Genomic DNA, 24439 nt, shown 5'->3' with positions numbered 1-24439 from the left:
AGTTCACGGTTCACGTATTGCTGAAGCCTGGCTTGGAGAAGCCACAAGTCCATTCCTCAGACTTGCTAATTTCCATCATCCTATCTTTAAGTTTGCTTATTCTTTCTTCTGCCTGCTCAAATCTGCCTCTGAAGTTTTCATTTTAGTTATTACACTTCGTAACTCTAGAGTTTCTTTTTAGGTTTTCTATCTCCATATTGACATTCTGTGTGTCCTCTTTTAGTTCTTTAACCGTCTTTATGATAGTTATTAAACAGTCTTTGTACGGTAGGTCCACCATCTGTTTTTTCTCTGGTACAGTTCTGTTGGTGTGGGTTTTTTCTTTGAATGGGCCAACATTCCTGTTTCTTTGTATGCCTTGTGATATTTTTTCTGTTGCTGTTGATAACATGGACATTTCAATATAATGATATGATAACTCTGGAAATCAGATTCTCTCCCTTCCCCAAGGTTTGATGGCTTTTGGTTTTTATGGGGAGGGAGGTGGGATGGGTGTCTAGGAGGGAGGGGACACATGTATGCCTATGGCCAATTTATGTTGATGTATGGCAGAGATCATCACAATATTGTAATTATACTCCAATTAAAATAAGTTAATTTTAGAAAGAAAGGGCAAAAAAATTGCTCTAGTCTGTCTCTGCCAAAGATCAGCCTGAAATGTAGACATGTGGTTGTCTTGGGTCTCTTTTTCCCTAGAGTATAATTTAAATTTTTTTTTAATTAGAAAATTTGAAGTATAGTTGATTTATAATGTTGTGTTAGTTTCAGGTGTATAGCAAAATGATTGAGACATATGTATCCTTATTCAGGTTCTTTTTCCTTGTATGTTATTGCAATTCTCAGATCTTCTTAAGTCTGTGTCTTTCCTCAGGCATGTGAGGTGACTTTCTCATTTCTCCTGTATATACAGTTGCTTTTGAATGTCCTGGTATTTAATGTCTGGTTCCCAAAATGGAGGATAAATAGTCTGTGCTATGCTGAGAATTGAAATTGATGAAAATAGCTTCCTGGAAGTTACAAACATTCAATGGACTCTAGAGTTTCAAAATAGTTACATGAGACAGATTCTACCAGCACAATTGTTGTCCAGGTGGGGAGACATATTCCTGGTGCTTCGTATCTATTATCTTCTCAGAATCCTCCCTTCAGATTTGATTTTTTAAATTGCAATTTACTATCCCATAGTACATATTCTGAAATCATACCAAATTTTTAAGAACAAGGCAGGAGTATAAAAATATAAATGAAAAAGTTTGGAATTGATAGGAAAGGAAAAGAAAGGTCACCTGAAGTGATAAGAAAAGATTATTTCAATGCCAGCATTATGGCTTGTGGTAGACAGAACAGTGCCTACCCCTACCCCAAGATGTCCATAATTCTCAGATCCATGTGAAAATTTGAGATGACATGGTAAAGGGGAAATTAAGTTTTCAGATGGAATTAAGGTTGCTAAGCAGATGATCTTGAGATGGGGAGATGAACCTGGATTACCCTTGTGGACCTAATGTAATCACAGGGTTACTTATAAATGGAAGAGAGAGGACCAGAGATATGCCAATGTGAAAAGAACTTGGCTGATGTCGTTGGCTTTGATGGTAGAGCCAAGGAAAAAGGTAGCCTTTGGACACTGTAAAGAGGTGAGGAAATGAATTCTCTACTAGGGTGTCCACAATGAACATGAGCCCATTGAGACTCATTTTGAACTTCTGACTTCCAGAACTGTTAGATAATATCTTTGTATTATTTAAGCCACTAAATTTGTGGTAATATTTGTTATGGCAGCTTCAGGAAAACTAAAAGAGGATGGACAGGAAGGAAAGCTGAAGGTGAGGAGGCAGTAAAGATCAAGGCCACTATTACAGGGGCAAAAGCAGTAAACCAATTGAGGATCTCAGCTCTACCAAATACCGTCTGTGTGAGCCAGATCAAGTTACTTAGCCTGTCTGTGTCTCTATATCTTAATCTATAAAAAGCAATAATAATAGCACCTCCTTACATGGCCGCTATGACGATGAGATGAGGCAATCTATGGGAGACTTAGGGCAGTGCCTTTGGTAAGTCCTAATAATATGAGCTGCTGCTGCTGCTATCACTACTTTCACAGTTTAAATATATATATATATGTATGTATGTATTTTTATAATTTATTTGGCTGCACAGGATCTTAGTTGCGGCTTGTGGGATCTAGTTTCCTGACCAGGGATTAAACCTGGGCCCCCTACATTGGGAGTGTGGAGTCTTAGCTACTGGACCACCAGGGAATTCCCCCTGGTAGCTCTTATATGTCTTTTTTGTTTTTCAGTGACCAGTGTTTATTTACAAAATTATCTGTATAACATATACAAATGTAGCCAAAATTCACTTTCCATGTGAAGTAGTACAGATTAAAATTATATTAGAATTTTGTGTATAACAAGGTTTTATTTAAGTGAACATTCAGTTAAACCTGCCCTACTTCTAACCCCATTTCAGGTGAGATGATTCCTGCCTTCCAGACAGGAAAACCAGACCATCGCAGTGGAAGCAGTTACCCTTTAAAGCCCAATTGGTGACTACAGCTCCAGGCTAGGAAAATGAAGTTTACTTCTTCTTAATCATGGTTGCTGCTGCTGCTGCTGCTAAGTCGCTTCAGTTGTGTCAGACTCTGTGCCACCCCATAGACGGCAGCCCACCAGGCTCCCCCGTCCCTGGGATTCTCCAGGCAAGAACACTGGAGTGGGTTGCCATTTCCTTCTCCAGTGCATGAAAGCAAAAAGTGAAAGTGAAGTCGCTCAATCGTGTCTGACTCTTCAAGACCCCATGGACTGCAGCCTACCAGGCTCCTCTGTCCATGGATTTTCCAGGCAAGAGTACTGGAGTGGGGTGCCATTGCCTTCTCCATAATCATGGTTACCAGGTACCAGTGTAGAGTGTTGCTCTTTTCTTAAGTTTTTGGAGTGGTTCACAGTACTCTTGCCTGGAAAATCCATGAACGGAGGAGCTTGGTAGGCTGCAGTCCATGGGGTTGCTAAGAGTCAGACACGACTGAGTGACTTCACTTTCACTTTTTACATTCATACATTGGAGAAGGAAATGTCAACCCATTCCAGTGTTCTTGCCTGGAGAATCCCAGGGATGGGGGAGCCTGGTGGGCTGCCATCTATGGGGTCGCACAGAGTCGGACACAACTGAAGCGACTTAGCAGCAGCAGCAGCAGCAGCAGAACATATAGATCCATAGGATATTAAATATGGCTCTAATGTTTACAATTGATGATTGTCCTGATGTGAATTTTTTACTTGGTAGCCCTTCTAATTGGAAGTCTGTCGTTTTGTTTTGTGTGTACAATTTTACATAATTTAAACTTATGCAATAATTTTGTGGTCATAAAAGTTGCAAAAGTAGAAGAGAGAGTTCCCGTGTATCCTTTACTTGGCTTCCTCCAATGATAACATTATCAAAACCAGCAAATTGATGCTGGTACAATGCTAACAATAATGAACTGCAGAGTTTTCTCAGATTTCACAGTCCTTACATATACTGGGTTTTTTTGTTTGTTGTTGTTTGTGGTACAATTCTGTGAAATTCTATAGAACGTATATATTTGTATAACCACTGTCACAATCAGGTTATTGAACTGTTCTGTTGCCACAAAGAAACACCCTTGTACCCCTTCTAGTCACACCCTCCTCTGTCACCAACCCCCCACAATGACTGATCTGGTCACCATCACTATAATTTTGTCATTTCAACAATATCATATAAATAGAATTATATGTAAGATTTTGAGATTGACTTTTCTTTTTCACTCAATTTAAAGCCCTTGAGACCCATCCAGGTTGTTGCATTTGTCACTAGTATGGTCTTTTTTTTTTTTTTTTTTTTTTACTAATGGGTAATATTCTATTTTTTACTAATGGGTAATATTCTATTATATGGGTATACCACAGTTTATCCATCCACCTAATGAAGGATATTTGGTTTCTAGTCTTTAGCTCTTACAAATAAAACTGCTACAGGCATACCTACAGGTATGTAGGTTTTGCTCCAGGTCTCCACAATAAACTGGATATTGCAATAAAGAAAATCACATGAATATTCTGGTTTTCCAGCTTATATAAAAGTTGTGTTTATACTATACCATGGTCTATTCAGTATGCAGTAGCATTATGTCTGAAAGAATAATGTATATATCTTAATTTAAAAAATACTTAGTTAAAAAATGCTATTTAGCTAAAAGATGCTAACTGTCATCTGAGCCTTCAGTGAGTTATAATAGTAACATCAGTGATCTTGGATCGCTGGTCATTATAACAAATATAATGATAATGGAAAGTTTGAAATATTGCGAGTTGTAACAAAATGTGATGTAGAGACATGAGTGAGTAAATGCTGTTGGAAAAATGGTGCTGATAGACTTGCTTGACACAGGATTGTCACAGATCTTCAATTTATAAAAAATGCACTTATCTGTGAAGTGCAGTAAAGCAAAACCGTAAAATGAGGTATGCCTGTATAAAACTCATGTGTATTTTTTATGACCATAGCTTCATTTCTCCATGATAAATACTCAGGTTTATAAGATTTTTAAGGGTTAAGCAAGATCATTAATGTTAAGGTACTTTGTAAATGGCAGTGCTCAATTTAAACTTAAGGCATATTACTCTGAGTTGTATTAATCATGATAAATAGTGATAAAAGGCTGAAAAAAATATAGGAAAAGAGGTGATAAGAGTTGGTGGCAGATGGGATGGGAAGAGTGAACCCAGTTTTGGGCTTTTTCTTTTGGAGAAAATAAGACAATATTTGTCAGGTAACAGAAGGTGTTAGATTCTGGGGCAGCCTTTTGTACAATGGAAATGTGGGATTGAAGTAAAAACAAAATGTTGAAATATCTTGGGACATTGGTGATGCACCAGCCTTTGCAGGATACCCACAGTTCAAGAGGGAATATTAATAGGAAGAAAGATGGACAGAGAGAGATTCTTTCATACATTCGACAAATATTTACTGGGCCCCTGCTGTTTGCCACGCATTAGGCAAGACCCTAGATACAAAGTGATGTTCGCTACCAGGCAGGGTCCCTGCGTTGATGAAGCTTATATGCTAGACAGAGCGCAATGCAGTAAACAAGTTAATATATAAGATAATGTCGCTCAGTCGTGTCCGACTCTGTGCGACCCCATAGACGGCAGCCCACTAGGCTCCTCCGTCCATGGGATTTTCCAGGCAAGAGTACTGGAGTAGGGTGCCATTGCCTTCTCCAAGATAATGTCAGGTGGTGATAAATGCTATGAACAAACTCCCTTCTCAATTCCCTACTTCCTCACCAGTAAAAGAACTGGAAAGGAATTCCAGGGGAAGGAACTGGAGAGAGACTGGAGTCGCTCTTTCAGAATGTACAGTCAAGAAGTCTTCTTCAAGGAGATGATTACTTTTGAAGTTTCTGGGGAGCTGAGGTCATCGGAAGATAAGAACTGCGCCAAGACTTGGTTCAGAGGAAGTTGTCAGAGACATTGTGTACAGGGGAGGCAGGTTTTTACTTCTACCCTCTTAGGGTTTTTCAGCTGAGTCTGAGAACTAAACTGATATAGAAGAGAGTGATGAGAGGAAAGCATACAGATATATATTACATGACACCACAGCCCTCATAAGGAATGAAGACCCAAAACAATGGCCCTCCAACTTGCATTTGTATTATTTTTATTAAAGCATTTACATTCTATTTGAACATAGAAAAGCAAGTGTGGAAAAGTGACCTACATGAGGAGGCCAAAGGAAGAGAAGAATGACTTGAACAAGGTCTAATGTGTAGAATTCTCTTGGTCTCAGCTTCTCATCCTTGGTGAGAGGAGGAGGAGAAGGGGAGGACCCCTTTCATATAGGAATTTCACCTTTGGCTTTTAAGAAAAAGAAGGAAGGTCATAAGCTTTTCTCTTATATCTTCTTTTAAGTGCCTTTAACTCAAAATAGTCCATATGTTAAGGCACTATATTTTAGGGTAAGGTGCTCTGAACTCCTTTGCATTCACAGGAAGAAGGAAACTTCCTTTCCCCTTGTCAGAGCCCAAACCTGGGGTTGTCAAATCGGAGCAAGTTGCGTTTCTCTCCTTTATGTAACCGTTTTGCTGTTTTTTACTCCAGTGAAACAGTGTGAAAATGGAAAAGTACTATGGAAATACAAGTTGTGTTGTTATTAATGATATTGTGGCCCCTCCTGTGCCTCGCACACACCATGATGATAAGATGTATCTCTTTAAAGAGAGGAATTATCCTTCCCACAAGTACTGGTGTGATTCATGTTCTTTTTTCCTGTCTTCTTCCTTTCCTTTCTTCCCTCCTCCTCTCCATCCTGTCCTTCCATCCTTCCCATTTAGGTAGGTACTGATATCTAAGTTGTTTGAAAGACCAGAGAAAAAGAAACAAAAAATAGCGACATAGACCATTCTTAATCCTGCACTGTTTTGCCCTGAAGACAGGGCTGCTCCCACTGAACTATCCTTTGCAGCTTTCCTCTAGACCGGATGGGGGATCTCACTTTTTCACTGCGCCTTTGCTCTCTCTTTTCCAAGGTGAGGAGGAGGAAATTGGGAAGGAGTGAAGTTGAGGTCAGTTTTAAACAAAATATTTTGGATACAACTGAAGCTCTTTTTTGAACCCTTCTCAGTCTCAATTCCCTACTTCCTCACTCATGTGTATCCTTCCTATCCCCGTTTTCATACTCCTGGTATCTGTAAGTGTATCCATAAACAGATTATTGTTAAAGATTTACATTAATGGGGGACTTCCCTGGTGTTCCAGGGGTTAAGATTCCATTCTTCTAATCCAGGGAATGGAGGTTTGATCCCTGGTTGAGGAACTAAGATCCACATGCCACATGGCACAGTGAAAAAAAAAAAAAGATTTGGCACAAATGGCGTATTGAATGTATTCTGTTGCAACTTGCTCTTTCACTCCTCATTCTGATTTGAGATGTATTCATATTGATACATGTTGTTCATTCATGTAACTGGATTGCTTGAATATTCTCCATTTACTCATCCATTTCTTTATTAGTGGCTTCTAGGTTTTCACAATTGTGGACAATACTATGGTGAACATTTTTTGTATGTGTCCTCTTAGGTACCTGTATGATGGTTTCTCTAGGGCAGTGATTCTCCAAGGACAGTATCTAAATCAGCAGCATCAGTCTCACCTGGGACTTGTTAGAAATCCAGATTCCAGGACCATCACCCAGGCTTACTAAGTCAGAACTTAGGGGTGGTACCCACCAGACTACTTTAACAGGCTTTCCAGTGATCCTGATGCAAGCTTGAGTTTGAGAATTACTGCTCGAGGTGTACATTTTTACAGTAGAATTGCTGGGTTATAGGATAGGTGCGTTTCCAAATTTATGCAATTTAGACAAATTGCCTTGAAAGTAATCATGGCTAATTTACATTCCTAAATATCATCTCACAGTCTGTAGCTTTTCTTAATCTTTTTTTTTTTATGATAAATGTTGCCATACAGAGGCTTTACATTGGAATATAACTGAATTTATTAAAATTTTTCTTTGTGTTTTGTGGTTTTGGTCTTATTTGTGTCTGGATGTTAGATAGAGTATCCTACATGGCCTTCTGATCATTTAAAAGTTTTACCTTTCCCATTTAGGCCTTTAAATTTTCTAAAATTAATGAAAAAATAGTAGTGCTTTTTTCTGACTTGCGCTAAAGAAATAGGGCTTTTGCCAACTTTAAAATACCTGGACAGTTGCCTCAAAGATACAGATATCATTATAGGTAAATATTTGATGAGGGTAGGGTGGATGGTGGTGTGGGGAATACATGTACATGGTGAAAAAAATGTAAAGAGCCAAAAGTTTTACTGTAATGAAAAACACAGATTTAGTTGAATTTAGGATCACTAGGGGAGAAGCTGGAGCTGTGTTTTCTATGATTGTTTTATTTATAGTGCTGTGTATTTCCTGAGCTTGCTTGTTTTCATGCATCATAGATGCCATTGTACATGGGGTCTTGTTAAAAAACACAAGCTGTGAAAATTATACTATTTTACAATACTACATTGCTTTCTGTCTATATTTGGATCCTTAAGCCGTCTGAGTAAGTAAGTGATAGGCCCTCAGTTGTGTCTGACTCTGTAATCCCATGGGCGGTAACCTGCCAGGCTCCTCTGTCCATGGAATTCTCCAGGCAAGAATACTTAGGCCCTCTAGTGGCCCCTACATTAGTTGGGACTAATTAATAATTTACCTGTGAACTTGGTATTATACATTCTTTGATATGAGGTTCTTCATACAAATTCCAAGAAAACAGAAGATTTGGGGATAACTTATTGTTAATTAGGAAGGAGTCTTCAAATACTTTTCTGATGGAGATCAAACTTATTTATTTTATTGAAGTATAGTTGATTTCCAATGCAGTGTTAATTTCTACTGTATAGCAAGGTGATTGAGCTTTATATATCAGATCAGATCAGTCGCTCAGTCGTGTCTGACTCTTTGCAACCCCATGAATCTCAGCACGCCAGGCCTCCCTGTCCATCACCAACTCCCGGAGTTCACTCAGACTCATGTCCATCGAGTCAGTGATGCCATCCAGCCATCTCATCCTCTGTCGTCCCCTTCTCCTCCTGCCCCCAATCCCTCCCAGCATCAGGGTCTTTTCCAGTGAGTCAACTCTATATACTCTTTCCCCAGTGACTAAGTGGGTAAAGAATCCACCTGCAGTCTAGGAGATGCAGGAGACGTGGATTCTATCCCTGGGTTGGAAAGATCCTCTGGAGGAGGTCATTGGACTACTAGAATACTGGAACCCACTCCAGTATTTTTGCCTGGAGAATCCCATGGACAGAGGAGCCTGGTGGGCTACAGTCCATAGGGTTGCAAAGAATTGGACACGATTGAAGCGACTCAACACAGCAGAGTGGTGGCGGGGGCGGGAGGCTCCCATCTACAGGTAACTGACAAGTATTTGCTACCATGGTCTGTGGCCTTCCTCTCTCCCCAGGGCACCAGCACCTTTTCACCCAATTTTCCTTGTGCTTTGCTTTGCTCTTCCAGCCTCAATTCAGGGCCTCATGATATAATGTCTAGAGGTTCAGTTTTGTCATTGTAGAAAACAAATGAGCCTAGAGGTTATTTGGTTTTAATTATCATTCGTTAACACGATCAATGTAGAGGATTTAGTCATTCAAATGGGTAATGGTGGGACATTTAGGTAATTACAGCTGTTGAATGTTCTTTCTTTTGCTAATTGTTTTATTGAACAAGATTTATAACTAGGTCTTGAAAAGGAGTGGTTGAAGCTGAGGGTATCAGAGGCCAGCATTTTGGGAGGAAGTGGTGGAGAGAGACCTGGGCCTAACTAAGCCTTCACTCTCCACTGTTTCAATCTCTTCATATTCCTAAGAATAGACGTACGGTAAACAATCCCTTGAGGCTGAGGGAAAAGACCCAAGTATGATTGTGTCTGTATCTGGACACTTGTGACCTCAAGGAGCCCCCTGAACTAGTCAGCACTAATTAATAATTAACCCATGTACTAATGTTTTCTTTGATAAATGGTCTTGGTTTATTTGTGGCTCTCCCTTTCTCAAATATTCTTCTCTGTCCTTTCTAGTGATCCAGGTCTTACCCTTTCTTCACAGGCTGATTTCAAAACCACTTATTCATTCAAATCCCTTTGCTCTGTATCCATTCGTTCAAATTTATTATTTCAACCAACTATGCACAGGTTCTGTGATGGCCCTGGAGATTGCAAAAGTGAGAAATTAGAAGAAAATTTAAACTTGCTTCCTGACACTGCTTATACTTTTGTTTATTGTGAAAAATTCTTCCATGACACTAGAGTTTGTGTGATTATGGTTTGAATATTACCCAGCCTTATAGTTATCAAATATAAAATGATGATTACAATGCACAAATAAAATCCTGAAAAGTATAGTTGAGATTAGAAGTAGAATAAATATGAAATGTGGTTGGGATACTGATAGAAAATAGTTCACAGAGACTATGCTGAAAGACTGAATTAGAAATGTTTAGTTCACTCATAACTTTTATTTATCTGTGAGTTCCTTAAAAGTAGGCATCATGTCTTATTTAATTTTTGTGTTAACACCAGCAAAGTATCTGGCACAAGGTAAATACTTCATAAATGGTTCCTGAATTTAAAAACATTAATAAACCAAGGAACAGTTTCCTTAAAACTCACAAGGGGGCAGCAAGGAATACAATTCTTTTCCGTTGTCTGCAAAATCATGCATCTTTAGAGCTAGAAGAACATTAGGTTAGTTGAATGAGAATGAACTTTTCTTCTTAGAAGGCTCAAACATTTCTTTTGAAAAGGACTGCACTACACGTAAGGCACTCTATAAGGTATCCTATAAAGGCAGGCTTTGATAGCTGCCTCAGTTCCAGGCTTTTAAACATGCAGTCTATTGGCAGTCTTCACAAACATGCATATTTAGTCTAACTCTGTGCTTAGTCGCCTTAACAGATTCTTCTAAGATTGTGTAAAATAATATGCACTGCCCTAGATGAAATTTTTTTGAGTACACTGTTTGCTTGGCTTATTGGTTTCTTACATAATTTTATTACCTTATTTAGTATCAACTCCCCATTTTTAGTACCCACTTGCCAATGCAGGAGACATAAGAGATGTGGGTTTGATTCCTGGGTGGGGAAGATCCCCTGAAGGAGGGCATGGCTACCCACTCCAGTATTCTTGCTGGGGAACCCACGGACAGAGGAGCCTGGTGGGTTACAGTCCGTAGTGTCTTAAAAAGGCAGGCACGACTGAACATGTACGCACGTGCCATGTAAAGATATGTCTCATTCTTTTTCATAGCTTTAAAGTATTCCATTATAAGTACTGTAGTTATTTAACCAACCTCAATGAAAGGACAGTTGAGTTATACTAGATTTTAAAAATTTTATAGACAATGCTATGCTAAACACCCTTAACTACTTGAACATTTCCATGAGACGAATTTTTCTATTATTAGAAGTAGATATGTTGAGTCAAAGGAGATGAACATTTAAAGTGTAATATAAATATACGTACAACAGGAGTATTTCTTCATTTATGTTTCCCTACTTTCTTTTTTAAAAAATTTTTATTTATTTTTTCCCTACCATCTTTTAAAAAAGCTTATTTATTTGGCTACCTCTGGTCTTGGTTTGGGACTCGTGATCTTTCATTGTGGCACTTGGATGCTCTAGTTGAGGCACACTGACTCTAAAGTGTTTGGACTTAGCTGTTTTGTGGCATGTGGGATCTTAGTTCCCTGACCAGGGATCGAACCAGTATCCCCTGCATTGCAAAGCATATTCCTAACCCCTGGACTACCAGGGAAGTCCCATTTTCCTACCTTCTTGCTGACACTGAATATCATTAATGTTTCCATCTTTGGCAATCTGATAGAAATAATCACATTATTGCTTTCATTCTATTTGATTAATTTTAGGGGAAGTTGAACAGCTTTTAATGTTCGTTAGCAATATTGGTGTGCGTGACTTGCCTATTCATGCTCTTTGTCCATAGTTCTATTCGAGGTGTTTTTCTTTTCCTTATTGATTTTTAGGTAGTTAATAAATTTTTGTTTTGAAAGATCTTTGGGGTTCTTATTTTCAGTAGACTATTATCCTTCTCTGCCCTGGAAACACATTCTCTGGTTCATCTGTGGTAAGAGCTTCCAGGCCATTTAGTTAATGAAACCCTTTCCTGCTCAAGAGGGCTTGGTCTCTGATCATCAAAAGGATGATAATATCCAGTTTCCGTTTCTTTTAGAGCCAACATCTTTTTCTCTCACGTTAATTGCTTTATGTTCTCCCTGCTTGATGGATTTGACCTTAGGTTTTTCATGTAGTTCTTTCTTGCTAATATCCAGCTGTATTATATCAGAGGAAAATTCCTTTGGAGTTTTGAGTGCATTAGATAAGGAAACTCCATTGTATCAGTATTTCTTTCAAGATGTGTCAAATTTTTGTCTGGACCAAAGAATCCCCTTTGATCAAAACTTTGTTCTTTGGAGTCCACCTGTTCTAAAGCTTTTTGGACTCCCACCTCGCCTCGGAGCCAGTGACAGCCATTATTTCTTTGTCAGGGTGAGAATGCCTAGATTCCTGGTCATATGTAATTTCCCTGAACTCCCTATAGTGCGAATGCTTCTCTGTTTCTTAATTCAAATGACTGTCCTGGGTTTCTGTGTGCTATCGGGTTCTGCTTTGCCCCAGAAGCAGCAACAGTGACCTCTGGGGCTAGCCTGAGAAATTAATGAAGCCTTGTGGGATCCTTCACAAAGGAAGAGTTGGCATAAATGGGAGGTGTATTCTGTATGGTTCTCAGGGGAGTTGAAACAAACTAAAGATGAGAAAATGCTGCCACAGCTGCTATTGCCTGTGAGTAATGTGAGGGTGAAGTGTTGATAACACACGGATCCCCAGAGAAAACTTGGAGGGTGAGACCCTCATGATACTGCAATGCTGTTTTCATGGTCTTAGCATTGATTTTCAAATAACACATTCACTTAAAGCCCAACTGACCACGGACGAATGCAGGATGGGTTGGTTATGCAAAGCCCACCCACAGCAGCCTTATTATCTCTACCACCAAGCATCAGGGTGGAAACAAATCAGGAATTCTAGGTCCTTTTCAGCTCCCTGCTCATAAATAAGCTTTGTTTGGAGACAGGCTCAAAGAGGGAAGCCAACAAGAATTTTCCCTCCACGCATTTGACAATGAGTAGAAGGAAATTTTGTTCTATTTTGTTTTTATGAGGAAGCATAGTATTATTCAATCACCTTTCCCTACTTGCCCCCACTTACCTTTCGGTAGGTGAGCCTGTGCACTCATCTATGTGGTTTTTCATATGGTAACTTATGCCGCTGGTACTTTTAGAAATATTGGGGTCCACCCTTAATGGCTTCCTCAGTAACTAAGGTCTTTTCTTTTTTTTTTTTTGGTGTGATCTATTTCTCATGGTCTTACATTTATTTATTGCATAACTAACTTTTCCTCAACTGTATATATTACACATGTTGCTGATAGAAAATGAGGCAAATATTGCAAAATACTAGAAAAAAGAAAATCAAAATCAACCACCTTCTTATTAAAGATAGCCACGATCATTATCTTAATATATGTCTTTCCGTGTTGTATATACATAAACAGTTCTCATTATTAGTGGTAGTTATGTTCTGTAGTTACTACAAACAGTGTGTTAGCGAATATTGAACCATTGCTCCTAGAAAAAGTATTGGGTTAGGTTCCTGTGAGTCTCTGGTCACTACATTTTCGTCAGTCAATTAATACATTGCCTTGTTTAGTACGTGCTTCAGTTTGAAGACAGTTTAAAACATTGTTAATTCATTAACATTGAACTCATGTCCAATGGCACTAAAACTCATGCCTGAATGAACCTTATTTAGCACATATGTTTTCTCTGTAAGGCACACCACAGGCTTCTTGGCCTTGGGAGCGCTAGACAGCACTTCAGTACTGTGCTTGGGGCCACTTTAGACAGAGAAGTCACCGACAAAAGCACAGAAACGTGAAATGCATGGCAGGAGGTAGATCATGAGAAGGATAAACAAGAAGGCGGTTGTCTCCTTGTTTGACCTCAGCTGGGAATGTGCCCACTGGGCAACTCAAACTTTTTGCCACTTTGTGCAAGTCCACAAATGACCACAAACAGCACCTCAATCATTGATTTTGAGATTACAAGTAAATTTTAGAAATGAGGTGAATTCACAAATGCAAAATTCATGAGTGATGAGCGTTAATTATATATCTTGTTTTTCACCTTACAATATATGGATTTTAAGATATAGGGCTTCCCTGGTGACGGTAAAGAGTCTGTCTGCAATGCAAGAGACCCAGGTTTGATCCCTGGGTCAGGAAGATCCCCTGGAGAAGGGAATGGCTACCTACTCCCGTATTCTTGCCTGAAAAATCCTATGGACAGAGGAGCATGGTAGGCTACACCCCATGGGGTAGCAAAAGAGTCAGACACAACTGAGCTACTACTACACTAGGAGTATATAGTAGTCCAGGCTATGAGTACACCATGATTTATTTAACCATTTTCCTAGTCTTAGACACTGAGTTTGTTTTTGAATTTTTGCTCTTTTACTGTCGTCCTAGAATGCTGAGCTTTATTCATACCTGTTATTTACTTGGACACTGTCTTCTAAGTGGAATTGTGATTCTAGTTTCTAAAGACAGAATGTTATACAGTTCTGTTTTGCACAGATAATCTAGTACATGGCTTATATTTTTATGTACATGTGTAGTCAAGGGTTAACTCAGGAGGCCTCTAAACCCTTGGAATATCTGCCTGATAAGAGTGTCTTTGTATGCAAGCTCAGTTGTCAATCGTGTCTGACTCTTTTCAATCCCCTGGACTATAGCCTGCCAGGTTACTCTGTCCATGGGATTTCCCAGGCAAGAATACTGGGGCAGGTTGCCATTTCCGACTCCAGGGAATCTTCCTAACCCAGGGCTTGAACTCATGTCTCCTGAATTTGCAGGCAAATTATTTACCACTGAGCCTTCTGGGAAGCGTAGTGATCATAGGCCATGCCAGATAGTTTATGTTGACCATATGATCTATGGTGAATACCTGTTTTGGTTCAGCTGAGGTTCTGGGCCACACTGTATTAGGTAGACCTCTGGGGGCGCTGGAGACTGACTAGCTGAAGTTAGTCATGTCTCTGCTCCATGTCCATATGATTGATTTGTAATAAACACTTTGGTCACCAAGGCTCAGGTGAGTCTCCCTGGTTGGCAGTATGTTGTCACACATGTTGCTGGGAGAATAAGTGCTATCTTTCCTGGGAGAGGACACCTGGAAGCTTGCACTTGATTTCTCCTGATTCTGCTCTATGAAATTTTTCTTTTGCTGTTATAAATCATAACCATGAGTATAAGAGCTTTTCTTTTTAAAAATTGAAGCATAATAGTTGATCAGAAGATGAGATGGTTGGATAGCATCACTGACTTGATGGACATGAGTTTGGGCAAGCTTCAGGAGTTGGTGATGGACAGGGAAGCCTGCCATGATGCAGTCCATGGGGTTGCAAAGAGTTGGACGTGACTGAGCGACTGAACTGAACTTCAGTGTATAGTTTCAAGTATTGTTGTTCATTTGCTAAGTTGTGTCCAACTCTTTACAAGCCCACGGACGGCAGTGCACCAGGCTTTCCTGTCTTTCATTGCCTCCTGGAGTTTGCTCAAGTTCATGTCTATTGAGTCAGTATGCCATCTAACCATCTCATCCTCTGTTGTTCCCTTCTCTTCCTGCCCCTTATCTTTCCCAGCCTCAGGGTCTTTTCCAGTGGGTCAGCTCTTCATATCAGATGGCTAAAATATTGGAGCTTCAGCATCAGTCCTTCCAATGAATATTCAGGGTTTATTTCCTTTAGGATTAATTGGTTTGATTTCCTTGCAGTCCAAGGGACTCTCAAGAGTCTTATCCAGCACCACAGTCCGAAAGCATAAATTCTTTGGTGCTCAGCCTTTTTTATGGTCCAGCTCTTACATCCGTATATGACTACTGAAAAAACTATAGCTTTGTCTATATGGACCTTTGTTGGCAAAGTGATGTCTTTGCCTTTTAATATGCTATGTAGATTTGTCAGCTTTCCTTCCAAGAAGCAAGTGTTTCAAGTGTATAGAACAATGGTTTAGTTATATCTATCTGTCTAGACATAGATTCTTCTTCAGATTATCTTCCCTTATAGTTTATTACAAAATATTGAGTATAGTCCCCTGTGCAATACATATAACAACTTTTCTGAATTTTGTGTATCCCTCTAGTGAATTATTGAAACTGAGGTGGTCTTGGGAATCCCCTTGATGCAGTATGTTATATATTTATATGTACAGGTAGGATTCTGTGCACCAAATCATGTATACTTATTTCCTGGGAGATTTAAAAGATTTCCAACTATACTGCACTTGATTTTTGCCTTACATTCTGTTTCTAGAAATCAATCTGTATTAGCAATTCCACTATTGAACTTTTTTTTTTCAAATGCTTATTGGCCATTAGACTTTCTTCCTCTGTGAATTGTCTATTCAGATTGTTTTTCTCAGCTGAGCTGTTTTTGAATTTAGAAAACAGTAAGCACATTCACATATACACAAAGGAAATCAAACTTTATTTCCCTATTGGTGCATGGAGCTTGGTGTTGTCTATATAGCTAATGATTTGCTTTATCTAAATAATCCCTAAAATTGCTCACCCCTCAGGAATACCAGCTTTCTTCAATATCTAATTTTCTTCTGCCCTGCCTCTACCTTTAAGTCATGTCAGACCCCTAGCAATCTCTCTTAGACCCTTTTCTCTGGGCAAAGGTTTCATTCATGAAATTCATTGGTTTTTTTTTTTCCTTTACAATATCTCTAATGTATGTATCTTTCTTTGCATTGCCATCGTGCAAGCTTAGACTTTTAGACACTCACATTTTATTGTTATAATAACATTCCCATGAATTCTGTAACTTTTGTCTTCAAATCCATCTTGCAGATGTCAAACTAATCCTCTTAAAACATGAATTTCATTGTGCCACTCTCTTGCTCAAAACCTTCTAATACTTTCTTTAAGGTCTTTGGTTAGACAGGGGAACTTCTGAGTGTGCTACTGCTAAGCTGCTGCTAAGTCGCTTCAGTCGTGTCTGACTCTGTGCAACCCCATAGACGGCAGCCCACCAGGCTCCCCCGCCCCTGGGATTCTCCAGGCAAGAACACTGGAGTGGGTTGCCATTTCCTTCTCCAATGCATGAAACTGAAAAATGAAAGTGAAGTCGCTCAGTCGTGTCCGACTCTTAGCGACCCCATGGACCGCAGCCTACCAGGCTACTCCATCCATGGGATTTTCCAGGCAAGAGTACTGGAGTGGGGTGCCATTGCCTTCTCCCTGAGTGTGCTAACCACTCCCCAATTGGTTTACTCCTGGAATCACCATCCAAGAGGCAAGTCCTTAAATAAGACAGTGGTCAGTTTCTGTGTGGTTGGTCTAGATGTACGAGCCAGGAAGTGTCAATAGGTGAAATGTGACCTAGGAAGTTAAAATGGTGAGAGATATTCAAAGTCTGGTTAAGGTTGTCTAAGCACTTTATGCTAAAGCAATTATGGTATTTACTGATAGAATCAAGCTTGAAGCAGGCTGAGAAGGGTGTGATCCATAACAGGACTGCATGTAACGGATGTGTGTGTGCTGAGTTGCTTCAGTCATGTCCAACTCTTTGCAGTCCTATGGACCATAGCCTGCCAGGCTCCTCTGTCCATGGGATTCTCCAGGCAAGAATATTGGAGTGGGTTGCTATGTCCTCCTCCAGGGGATCTTCCAGACCCAGGGATCAACCTGCATCTCTTACATCTCTTGCATTGGCAAGTGGCTTCTTTACTTGTAGAGCCACCTGGGAAGCATGCAATGAATGCCAACTCCTAATTGTAGCATGTTTTTTATATGGTCTTCACTTTCGGGGGTCTCACCCCTGGTCTCTCCCTTTAGTCTTCACTGAATTGGGCTGGACTCTGGGTTTCTCCAAGTTCGTTCAAGAGAAGCCTACCAAAAAATTAGGAATATTTGTTAGGCAGGCTGCAGGTCTCCTACATATTACCCTCAGGGGTCTATCCATTCTCATCTGTCTGTATTTCACCTGGGTACATGTGTATTCAGTAGGAAATCAAGAGATACTTGGAGTAACAGGCAAATTTGGCCTTGGAGTACAAAATGAAGCAGGGCAAAGGCTAATATAGTTTTGTCGAGAGAATGCACTGGTCATTGCAAACACCCTCTTCCAACAACACAAGAGAAGACTCCACATATGGGCATCACCAGATGGTCAATACAGAAATCAGATTGATTATATTCTTTTCAGCCAAATATGGAGAAGCTCTATACAGTCAGCAAAAACAAGACTGGGAGCTGTCTATGGCTCAGATCATTAACTCCTTATTGGCAAATGCAGACTTAAATTGAAGAAAGCAGGGAAAACCACTAGACCATTCAGGTGTGACCTAAATCAAATCCCTTATGATTATCCAGTGGAAGTGACAAATAGATTCAAGGGATCAGATCTGATAGACAGAGTGCCTGAAGAACTATGGATGGAGGTTCGTGACATTGTACAGGAGGTAGTAATCAAGAGCATCCCCAAGAAAAAGAAACATGAAAAGGCAAAATGGTTGTCTGAGGAGGCCTATGAAAAGAAGAGAAGTGAAAGGCAAAGGAGAAAAGGAAAGATATGCCCATTTGAATGCAGAGTTCCAGAGAATAGCAAGGAGAGATAAGAAAGCCTTCCTCAGTGATCAATGCAAAGAAATAGAGGAAAACAATAGAATGGGAAAGACTAGAGATCTCTTCAAGAATATTAGAGATACCAAGGGAACATTTCATGCAAAGATGGGCACAATAAAGGACAGAAATGGTATGGACCTAACAGAAGCAGAAGATATTAAGAAGAGATGGCAAGAATACACAGAAGAACTATACAAAAAAGATCTTCATGACCTAGATAACCACAATGGTGTGATCACTCACCTAAAGCCAGACATCCTGGAATGTGAAGTCAAATGGGCCTTAGGAAGCATCACTACGAACAAAGCTAGTGGAGGTGATGGAATTTCAATTGAGCTATTTCAAATCCTAAAAGATGATGCTGTAAAACTGCTACACTGAAAATGCCAGCAAATTGGGAAAACTCAGCAGTGGCCACAGGACTGAAAAAGGTCAGTTTTCATTCCAATCTCAAAGAAAGGCAATGCTAAAGAATGCTCAAACTACCACACAATTGCACTCATCTCACATGCTAGCAAAGTAATGTTCAAAATTCTCCAAGCCAGGCTTCAACAGTACATGAACTGTGAACTTCCAGATGTTCAAGCTGGATTTAGAAAAGGCAGAGGAACCAGAGATCAAATTGCCAACATCTGCTGGATCATCGAAAGAGCAAGAGAATTTCAGAAAAGCATCTACTTGTGCTTTATTGACTATGCCAAAGCCTTTGACTGTGTGGATCACAACAAACTGTGGAGAGTTCTTCAAGAGATGGGAATACCAGACCACCCTACTTGCCTTCTGAGAAATCTGTATGCAGGTGAAGAAGCAACAGTTAGAACTGGACATGGAAAAACAGACTGGTTCCAAATTGGGAAAGGAGTTCGTCAAGGCTGTATATTGTCACCCTGCTTATTTAACTTCTATGCAGAGTACATCATGAGAAATGCTGGACTGGAAGAAACACAAGCTGGAATCAAGATTGCCGGGAGAAATATCAATAACCTCAGATATGCAGATGGCACCACCCTTATGGCAGAAAGTGAAGAAGAACTAAAGAGCCTCTTGATGAAAGTGAAAGAGGAGGGTGAAAAAGTTGGCTTAAAACTCAACATTCAGAAAACTAAGATCATGGCATCCAGTCCCATCACTTCATGGCAAATAGATGGGGAAACAGTGGAAACAGTGACAGACTTTAATTTTTTGGCTCCAAAATCACTGCAGATGGTGACTGTAGCCATGAAATTAAAAGACACTTACTCCTTGGAAGAAAAGTTATGACCAACCTAGACAGCATATTAAAAAGCAGAGACATTACTTTGCTGACAGAGGTCCGTTTAGTCAAAGCTATGGTTTTTCCAGTAGTCAATTATGGATGTGAGAGTTGGTCTACAAAGAAAGCTGAGCGTCTAAGAACTGATGCTTTTAAACTGTGGTGTTGGAGAAGACCCTTGAGAATCCCTTGGACTGCAAGGAGATCCAACCAGTCAACCCCAAAGGAAATCAGTCCTGAATATTCATTGGAAGGACTGATGTTGAAGCTGAAACTCCAGTACTCTGGCCACCTGATGTGAAGAGCTGACTCATTGGGAAAGACCCTGATGCTAGGAAAGATTGAAGGCAGGAGGAGAAGGGAATGACAGAGGATGAGTTGGATGGATGGCATCACCGAGTCCATGGACTTGAGTTTGAGCAAGCTCCGGGAGTTGGTGATGGACAGGGAGGCCTGGCGTGCTGCAGTCCATGGGGTCTCAAAGAGTCAGACACGACTGAGCGACTGAACTGAACACATGTATAGACCCTGCAAGGGGTGGAGTATTGTGGAATATGTAGGGTTACTAAAAAAACTAGTGGACCAAGTATTCCTCCCTAATTGAAGTCCAGACTGGAGGCTGGACTTTAATGAGTAGTACATAAAAACAGACAAACAACACTATTACTGCTACAGGAGGCTTGTATGGCCCATGAAACTGTAGTAGGTAAAATAGCTGGAGAATAAATGCCAACAGAGATAGATAGGGCCACATTCCTGTGAAATCCCAGCTGGGGTAATGCAGGTGCTGGGATTCTGTTCTATAATCTCTTCTGTTCTATAATCCATTTCTGGGTGACGACCCAGTGGCCTGACTGACTGCTTCCTTCAGAAGATTTGAGACTGAGTTAGACATGGATTACTGGAGGAACAGAGACACTTGTGTTAGTTTTGACCCAGTTGGCAGGAAGCCCACGATCAGCAGAGGTGTCTCAGATGTTTCAGGCAGTGAGCCTTTTCCAGCTTGTGTTGAAGGTGGTCGTCAGTAGGAGCTCTTTCACTCCAATGAGCTGACAAAGAGATGCATTTATAAAAGAAGTATGTTTCAGCTATCAGAGCATTTGTCTAGAGTAGATGCCTGGATCTTGTCCCTGGAAATTGTAATTTTTGATCTAGATGTGGGCCCAGGGACATGGTGTTTTTATGCTCAGGGGGACTCTGGCCTCAGGTTCATTTGTGAAAAAAGAGCTCTGACCGAGGTCAGAAGTGTTGGATTCTTCCAAAAACAGGCATCGTGGGGCTGGAGGAGGTTAGCATTGTAGTATGGGTGAAGTCTAATTTGCTAAAGAGCTGGGAAATGTCCAATCCAGGAACTGCATGGATAATAGCCCTCCTCAAATAGATTCATCAGCAGCGTGGTCACACTGATGAAATGAGGGATAAACCCAAGGAACCCAACTCCGTGGTTAGCTGGGAAGAGAGATGCCTCTTTAGGACAGTGGAGATTTTTGTTGGGATCGATCATATGAACTTCTTGGATTAGGAGACATTGAGCTCTAAGAATCTGATCTCACCAGGTTCCTCTAATCATTTCTTCGAGTGTACATTCCCAGAAGGAACAACGCTGGGTGGTGTCAACTGAGGGTTTATGTAAGGTCAGACCTGGAGAGTAATTTGTCATCCAGAGGGGACAGGAGAAGGCATATGTTTGTATTAAAAACACTTTGCAAGTGATTTTGATGTTCTGGTCAAGAATTCTTGCTTTTGAGGAATCTGTGATCTCCATTTGAGATTTAGTGTAACCTGGCTACAGACTCAGCCTTGTCTGGCTGCCTCATAAAAATTCTCTTACTTTATTACTCTGACTTTCCTGATCCTTTAACAGCCTGGCATCTGGGTTGAATAAATTCTCTTGCCTTGTGGCCTTTATCCACAGTGATTTGCATGGGGCTTTCTGGTGTTCCATTACTTTGACCTAGCAGCCTGGCTAAGATTTACTCTCAGAAGCAAACTTGTCTGGGGTGGGTCAGCATCCTAGACCTATTCTACTCCAGCCTCAGAAAGCAGGTCCTAGCATTACACCTGCATCCAAGGCCTTCATCAGATCCTAGTTTATCTTTCTAAGTTTCTCTTCCATCAACCTCTAGTGAGAACTCTTGGTATCAGTCGGACTAGCTCAGTTACTGCATTGAGACCATGTCTAACTTATGATGCTTTATTAAAGCTACACTTCTCCACCAGTGGCTTTGCTCAAAGCCTTCCATACACTGGGAATGCCCTCTTCCTGCTTCTTAATCTATCTGAACTCCTCTGGTTTTTAGAATAACTTTTTTTCTGAATATAATGTTAATCTATGTATGTGCGTGTGTGCATGCATACTAAATCGCTTCACTCGTGTCTGACTCTTTGCGACTCTTTGGACTGTGGCCCACCAGGCTCCTCTGTCTCTGGGATTTCCCAAGCAAGAATACTGGAGTGGGTTGCCATGCCGTCCTGTAGGGGATCTTCCCAATCCAGGGATCAAACCCACGTCTCTTACTTCTCCTGCATTGGCAGGCAGGTTCTTTACCACTGGCGCCACCTGGGAAGCCCAGTCTATGTATACTATGAAGAAGTGAAGTGAAGTCAAGTCGCTCAGTCGTGTCCGACTGTTTGCGACCCCATGGACTGTAGCCTACCAGGCTCCATCCATGGGATTTTCTAGGCAAGAATACTGGAGTGGGTTGCCATTTCCTTCTCCAGGGGATCTTCCTGACCCAGGGATCGAACCCAGGTTTCCCGCATTGCAGGCAGACGCTTTAAAATACTGGATAAATCATGAAGGAAAAAATAATCCACAGAAAAGAGAATCCACTGTTGTTTCTTCCCACCTCTTATCTTTTTCTTATGTGCACGAGTGCATGTGTGGAATTAACAGTTACTTGTATTTATATATTTTGTTTTCGTTTCCACTTAATAGTTCTTCACTGCTTCCTCTCCTTACTTTTCCTCTCCAGAACAACAAATTCCTCAATCTCATGAAAGAGGTATTTTTACCGCTTTCTCTAATACCCTAGGGACCCTATCTTCTACTTCAAATACTTTGCAAAGAAAGATTGTATTCAAAAAAGATTCTGATGCTAGCTCTCAAGAGAATAATAAACCTTATCTTGTAATAAGAGTACAGATAATGTAGATATTTAAAAATATTTTTGAATTTTACATATTCGTTAGGATCAACGATCAATGTTTGCATGTTGGAGGAAAAAATGGAAGGAAAAATTTGTAAATGATCAAAATTTTGAAACTATAGGAAAGTTTAGACTACGTCTACTCTAAGAATCCAGAAACATTAATGTTTTATATGTATTCTACAGTCTTTTTTTAGTATACATTTGAAAAATAGAATTGGAAATCTACCCCACAGTTTGCACCCTTTTTTATTACTACTATATCACTGATACTTAAATAATCTTTATAAACTGACCAAAGTTATTGGCTTTTTACTTTACTAGAACAAACTCTCCTATGTTTGCATACTGGTTTTGCATTGTTCTTTTTGTGCAAATTGTTAAAATCTAAATTAAATATAAATGTTCATGATAGTTTTTAAAAGTGCAATTTTTATATAGATAGAATATAAGTACTAAATATAATTGAATCATACAAATCAAAGGTGGATTTTTAATCATTTAACAATGTCAAATAAGCCATTTATTCTCCATTCACCTCTAGTTTTTTGACAGTTGGTCTCTCCAAGATCATTTCTATCCCATTCTGTTTTTGATTATGTACATGTTATATTTGTGAAATATAAGTATATATGATTGAAGAAAGTAAAATTGCTGATGCTTGACCCGTTTTGACTACAGAAACGACAATTTCAACACACACACACACTTAGTGTTTATCCTGTGTCTTAAACTCTGAATCTTCAAGATAAGCAGTCTTCACTAGTTTCTCAGCCTGTGCTGAGAATGCCTTTTTAAGTGATGCTACTGCTGCGCCTCCTCTCACACATTACCCTCCTGGCTGGCACTCAGTCCTCACCATGAACTCAGTTCTTCATAGGCGGTGGGGGTGGGGGGCAGAGGGAGGGGCGTCGGATAAACGTCCTGAATCAAGCAGCCTTTGTGCTGTGGTCTTCTGTCACTCTGCATTTGCTCACTCACATTTTCTGATGATAACTCTGACTGGCTTAGAAATGTCAGAGGCAGCTGTGGTTGAATCAAACTAAAGAGTGAGGCTCCTCTCAGTGGCCTCTGTTTCTTGCTTTCCTCTGGGGAAACACACTTTAAATGTGCCTGAATTGCATTTTTTGGCAGATTGTTACAGTAGAATATTGACTCTCTGATCTGAAGCCAGGCTTGTCCTAGGGATTGTCTGCTTTTCTGAGAGCTAATAATGAGAATTGATCAATGGTGGTGGTGGGAGGAGGGGGTGGAGTGGAGGGGGAAAGAACAAACCCTGATAGCTGTTCAGTGAATACTGGATTCTGAAGCCGTTTGGCAATTTATCTCTACTCTTTTGCATTATTTTTTCTCATCAGAAGTAAAGCAAGTATTCAATAGACATTGTACAACTGAATTAAAGCAGAGTCAGCCAATCAAATCTAATTTCTGTTCCTTTCTTTCTGCTAATTTCTCTATCCTTTGGTTTTCATCACCACCATATCCATATAGGTCAAGTCTGATTACAGCCAACCCCAGAGGGAATTACATCATTTTCAATGTAATGGAATTTCATTATTGCAATAGGAAGCCTGGGAAGATGGAAGATCGGGTTCCAATTCACCTCCCGGGGAAGGAAAGATAAATACCTACCCTTCTGATTAATCATCATTCCACAACCTCAAAACAAACAACAGAAATCCATCGGTGTGAGAAGGGACAGGGTGGTGGAAATGCAAGCCAGGGGTGATTTCTTTTTTAAGTTGAAACTTCCT

General features: G+C 40.1%; 1 protein-coding gene across 3 annotated transcripts in view; it reads left to right on the top strand.

The window, feature by feature from the left end:
• The window catches only part of LOC147349248 (histone-lysine N-methyltransferase SETMAR-like), a 152740-nt gene that overhangs the window by 28229 nt on the left and 100072 nt on the right, over positions 1-24439 (top strand). The window contains exon 2 of one of the 3 annotated variants that reach the window (XR_015149738.1): positions 2473-2606. The exons of the other annotated variants lie outside the window; for them this stretch is intronic. The gene's annotated coding sequence lies outside the window, so the exon portion shown is untranslated. Of the gene's footprint in view, positions 1-2472; positions 2607-24439 lie in introns of those variants that run through there. 3 annotated transcript variants of the gene reach the window in all.

The sequence above is a fragment of the Bos grunniens genome, chromosome 21 (genome assembly GCF_055505025.1).
Source record: "Bos grunniens cultivar Pamir isolate PY7600 chromosome 21, Bosgru_T2T1.0, whole genome shotgun sequence".
Taxonomy (NCBI): domain Eukaryota; kingdom Metazoa; phylum Chordata; class Mammalia; order Artiodactyla; family Bovidae; genus Bos; species Bos grunniens.
Note: the sequence above shows the minus strand (reverse complement) of the source record. Positions and strands in the feature narration are given on the sequence as shown.